General features: G+C 39.7%; 1 long non-coding RNA gene across 1 annotated transcript; it reads left to right on the top strand.

Annotated features, from left to right (window-relative positions):
- Positions 1-786: 786 nt before the first annotated feature.
- LOC146668489 (uncharacterized) lies at positions 787-1333 on the top strand. The gene is made up of 3 exons (XR_014911994.1): positions 787-908; positions 988-1029; positions 1122-1333. It is a non-coding gene; the product is annotated as an uncharacterized LOC146668489 (long non-coding RNA).
- Positions 1334-6136: the final 4803 nt, after the last annotated feature.

Raw genomic sequence — 6136 nt, 5'->3', positions numbered from 1 at the left:
ACAAAATAATTTTAACAACAAAGTTTTGTACAATTTTACCCACTCATACTGCAGTATCATATTTCAATGTTTTGCTTTTATTACTACTTCTTCTACACAACAGTTATGAAAAAATGGCTTTTTGATTTCAGAGAAATAAACATAAATTTATTACAGCTAAGGTTTTATTATATATGATACTTAGAATTGCATTTATAAATGTTTATAATCCTGTGGTACACAATAATTGTGGTAAATGGACCACTTCTTATATAACGCTTCTCAACCCGATCTCAACAATGATGGTCACCACCTATTTTTGTGAAAAAGAATTTCAGATTTGATTTGTCTGAACACATTAAACTTTGCCTCAGTGCATTTAAAATCAACTTTTACTCACAGAAGACAGTGGTATTTCTGGATCTTGTTCACATATGACTTCTTCTTTACAGGACAGAGCTTTAACCTGCACTTGTGGATTGCATTGTTAACTTTGTTCACAGACAATGATTTTGAGGCTCATGCAGTTAATTCCACAACAGAACCAATGCTGCTTTTAATTTAGTGCCAACTGAGGACCCAAACGTCATGGACATCCAGTACTGAGTATCAGGCTTATCTCTTATAAAGAGTTTTACATATTCTCTGAATCTCTTGATTATTGTCACACTGAGGAAACTGGCACAGGTTCACCCATATTGGTGAACCAGTGCCCAACATCCCAGCTTTTTTGGAAGTGGGGTTGTATATGTTCTGACAAAGGTAAGTACAAATAGTATAAATACCTTGTAAATAACCACTCTCTTAAACAGCTGTTGCAACCGAGACAACTGTCATACCGGGAGTTGCCACATGGACAAATCAAAATACCAACACAACAAACTTCACAACCGGAACAGGAACCATGAAGCCTATAGAACTTTCAACAGGTATAAATACACATATCAGTCCTTATGAATGTGACTCACAGATAAACTTACATGAAGTAATACTTAATTCTTCCTACAGCCCTAAACTTCACAGCTGAAGAAGAACCTAAAATCAACAAAGGTAAAGTTTTGTTTGATATTAGCTTAGCTAATAGCTTATTGGCTTAAAGTGTTTACATGAACAAGATCTGATAATTGTCTTGTTTTCATCAGGTACCATCGTGTTTGCTACCGTTGGTGGTGTTGGTCTGATCTCCGTCTTGCTGCTGGCAGTATGTTTCCGGAAGTCCAGAAAAACCTCAAAACATAAACAATTAATTTGCTCCAAAGGTGTAGACCTCACCAGTGCAAACAAAAGAGAGGTATGAATCAGAAAACGGGGATCACTATGAAAGTAGTACACAAATATAAAGAGGCAATATAAACTGAAGCACAAAACCATGTTCATGTTTGTAGTTAAAGGAGTATAATGTGAGTAAATCCTTCTGTGTTATATCAAAACACAACTAACATGCTGTTAGATGAAAAAATACTCTTACCACCCTCATGCATTTCTTTTACATGTAATGGTAGAAAAATATTCTTTATACTGCCTCTATCCACAGATAAACCTGTGCAACAACATCACTGAAGGGTATCATTCAATATTTTAGATCTCATGTTTTATTTTTGGTAGAGTTTCTTTAGCTTCTGCAGTATGCACCGATTAGCCAAAAATCAGTGTTAGGAAATGACTGACCCTGTCCAATGAATTGTTAAAAACGAGCTTAAAACACTCTTTGAACACACTTCAATCTGTTTTCTTTGGGACTGAGCTTGTTTGACAGAGTTACAGCTCTGGGTACCTCATTAGGGTGAGGTACGTAGATCAGCTTTGCTTAGACTGGTTACTCTGTAACACAGATCCAGATAATTGTAAATGTATGGATACTCACAGAAATCCTTTTTTTTGTACTTAAATTAATAATCATTTAAAAATTGATTTTCTACACAAACCCAATAAATGCGGATCATATAAGAGCATGCTGATTTTTTTTCTTTTTCACTTGTCAACAGGGCAGCTGTGGTTATGATGACACTGACAAGACGAAAAAGGGTAGTAACAAGTCTCCTAAGAGTTCATTTGTCTCTGCTCACCAACAAAGAGCAGATCCTTTAACATCTGATGCCACAGCGACCAAACGTAGTGTACTCGCTGATACCTATGAAAATATCACTTTATTCAAGCTTCCTGCAGGTTCAGGAGATTCACCCAAAGACGACCAAAATGACTATGAAAATAACTCTGGAATCTATATCAATACTTTGCCAGCTTTCATATTTGAAAGAACAGATGATGGTGCTTGTAGAAAAAAGGAAATAACTAAACCTAATACAAGCAAAAATACACTGAGCTTTGCAAACCGTTGTGTCTCCAGAGTCCCATGTGAAAAGCCCAGATCGCTTTGGTTCGGTTTAGATTTATCAGAAATAAATCAGAATTAGTTTCATCTGATTTGTGATTTTGTAACATTTTGTGACATTTATGGAAAAGTGAACTTCTTCACTAATCATAAACAACAGTCTTCACCAATATTAAAGATGTACACTAATTGTACTGTCAGTGTTTCCATTTCATGGCTGTCTCTGTCTGTGTTTTTGTCGTTTATACTTTGGTTTCATTTAACCCTGTAAGACCCAACCCATCACAAAATAGTGAAAAAATGCAGATTTTTTTGGGAACTGATATGTGTATTAACACTAACAAAATCTAAATTTTTTTCTACATCATGTTGTTAATTATATATTTTCATTATATATTTATTATATTTTTTTTGTATCACATTTGATACATTGGGTGTTTTGGCAACTTTTTGTTGACAACAATGTTAATTTTAGACAAAAAAAAGAGAGTTTAGTACATAACATTTTGAAATTATTGCAAGTATTGATCATGTAGATGAGATAGAGGTCTCAGAAACTCATGCAGCAAATATGATACAAAGGGCATTATAGGGTTAAGAACAACTCTAATAGCTTGTTGACTCAAATCTAAAGTGTGAATTGACACTGACATTTTTAACACGTCAGGGGAAATGTGCTACATTTCTAGTGGGTGAAAGGTAGTTAGTGTAGTATTTTGTGTGTGTTGGCATCTGCTGTTGTGGTTAATGTTACCTTATAGGCTGTTTGTTTGCACACAGTGATAAATTGAAAATAAACTCAAAAATCCATCATATTCGGCTTCCAAACTGTATTATATCATTATTTTTCCACATGTAGGCCTACAAATGACTAATTTGGGTAGCCGGTACCAGTTTGAATAATTTGAGTACCAGTATATATGACGATAAGTGCTGGGTTAAACGCATTACCGTAAACACATTGCGTTATTGCATCACTGCTAAATGTAACAGCTAGATTCTGAACTTCAACAGGTAACAAAAGTATTGATGAGCAGTCAGGCTTGTACAACATTTTAGCCTATGCAGTCTTTCAGCGGGCACATTCAGTGGAAGTACTTTGAAGATCATGTTGAAGTACTGCATTGTTGGCTTTGTGTTTATACTAAATACTAAAAGAAAAATGTTGTACGCCCTCATTAGGATGCAGGTGGCTGATGACAATTTAAATATAGCTTTTGTTTTGTTTTTTGTCCTCTTGATGGTAGAAGGACTAGATTTAAATGTGTTAGCAAATTTTGCATATTTGCATATTCTCACACAGACAATATCATTTAAAATACTTTATAGCCAGTATAGAATTTTTGTTTAAACAAAATCCTTGTAAAAGGCTGCCAAATGAATTGCATCATTATTTTTTCCATTTGAGCTGCTCATCAGCACAGTACCAGTAGATAACTACTGTAATGCTGATTTTGTACAGTGACACTGACAAGAGAAAAAACCACCGTAAAACGTTATCTAGAATTCTTTTGCCAATACTCATCGACAGAAATCACAAACATCTGAACCCAGAGCAATCAAATGTAGCATACACTAGCTATAGCTATAAAACACTCTAACTCTGGGATCTATATCAGTATTTTTCCTGCTTTAATACATAAAATGAGGAAAGCAGTAAAACTAAAACAGAGAAAAAACAGAGCTGTGCAGCCCCTGTGCCTCCTGTGAATCCAAAAATCCTAAACTGATCTGAAGGAGTTCAGATCAGTTCAAGGTTCAAGGTTCAAGGGTTCAAGGTTCTTTATTTTAGATTAGATTAGATTAGATAGAACTTTATTAATCCCTCGGGTGGGTTCCTCTGGGAAATTCGATTTCCAAAAAAGCACAGCACCGACAGAAGTTACAGAGTTACAGAATATTATATATATATATATATATACACACACACACACACACACACACACACACACACACACACACACACACACACACACACACACACACACACACACACATATATATAAATACAGAGACAATATAAATAAAATATACAAAGGGGATAAATAGAATAAATAGGAATAAAAAATAAAAATAAAAATACAAGTGAATTGCACATTTCAAGTATTGAGTCTATTGCACTGTTGACTATTTACAAAAGTATTGCACAAAAGGTATTGCACAGTGAGGTGAAGAGGCACTGCAGCTTAGTTGTTCCCTCCTCCTTTGTCCTCCTGTTTCCCCTCCCTCTCCCCTCCAGAGAGGAGTTAAACAGTCTGATGGCGTGTGGGACAAAGGAGTTTTTAAGTCTGTTAGTTCTTGTCTTGGGGAGAAGCAACCTGTCACTGAACAGACTCTTCTGGTTGTTAATGGCCGTGTGCAGAGGATGCCTGGCATTGTCCATAATGTCCATCAGTTTCTTTAATGTCCTTTTCTCTGCCACTGTCACCAGAGTGTCCAGCTTCATGCCGACCACAGAGCCAGCCTTCCTGATCAGTTTCTCCAGCCTGGATGAGTCCTTCTTTGCTGTGCTGCTCCCCCAGCACACCACAGCATAGAAAAGTACTCCAGCAACCACCGACTGGTAAAACATCCTCAGGAGCTTCCTGCAGATGTTAAAAGACCTCAGCCTCCTGAGGAAGTACAGTCGGCTTTGTGCTTTTTTATACAGGTGCTCTGTGTTGCATGACCAGTCCAGTTTATTGTCCACCCACAGCCCGAGGTACTTGTACTTGTTGACCACCTCCACCTCCTCCCCCTCTATCTGAACTGGCAGTGGACCTTCTCTGGACCTCCCGAAGTCCACAACCAGTTCCTTAGTCTTTGAGGTGTTGAGTTGCAGGTGGTTTGTGTGACTCCATGCGACAAAGTTCCTCACCAGACTTCTGTACTCCTCTTCCTGATCATCCCAGATACACCCCATGATGGCCGTGTCATCTGCAAACTTCTGAATATGGCATAATTCAGAGTTGTAGCAGAAGTCAGAGGTGTACAGGGTGAAGAGAAGAGGGGACAGCACAGTTCCCTGTGGTGCTCCTGTGCTGCTGACCACAGTGTCAGACGTAATGTCCTTCAGCCTGACGTACTGTGGTCTGTCGGTGAGGTAGTCGGAGATCCAAGCGACCAGGCAGGGGTCCACCTCCATCCTGTTCAGTTTTTCCTGAAGCATACAGGGCCGGATGGTATTAAAGGCACTGGAAAAGTCAAGAAACAGGATCCTGACCGTGCCTTTTCCCCCATCCAGGTGTGAGTGGGCTCTGTGTAGGAGGTACAGGATGGCATCCTCCACTCCGACACCCGCCTTGTATGCAAACTGTAGTGGGTCCTGGGCATGTTGTACCTGTGGTCGGAGGAGGTTGAGGAAGAGCCGCTCTAGAGTCTTCATAAGATGTGACGTCAGTGCCACCGGTCGGAAGTCATTCAGCTCATTGGGCCGGTTCTTTTTGGGGACCGGGACGATGCAGGATGTCTTCCATAGGGCGGGCACTCTCCCCAGTCGCAGACTGAGGTTGAAGACTCGTTGTAGCGGCTCCCCAAGTTCAGCAGCACACGCCTTTAGCATCCTAGGACACACCTTGTCTGGGCCTGCTGCCTTTCTGGGGCGAAGCTTCCTCAGTTGTCTCCTGACCTGATCCACTGTGACACTGGGAGATGTTTGGGAGGAGGGGAGGGGGGGAGATGTCTTGCTGCTGAGAGAGGGATTGGAGGAGGGGGGTGTCATGGTGTCAGGAAGGGGGGGAAGCGAGGGAGGTAGGAGAGTGGGGAGAGGACTCTGTAGTAAAGGTGAGGGTGAGGGTGGGGGGGTTGTGGGCTGGTCAAACCTGTTGAAGAAGTTGTTGAGTTCGT

The sequence above is a fragment of the Rhamphochromis longiceps genome, linkage group LG6 (assembly GCF_057381845.1).
Source record: "Rhamphochromis longiceps isolate RC_006_pf linkage group LG6, R_longiceps_female_GT1.1, whole genome shotgun sequence".
NCBI classification, from domain to species: domain Eukaryota; kingdom Metazoa; phylum Chordata; class Actinopteri; order Cichliformes; family Cichlidae; genus Rhamphochromis; species Rhamphochromis longiceps.
The sequence above is the reverse complement of the archived record's forward strand: the minus strand, read 5'-3'. Positions and strand labels throughout refer to the sequence as shown.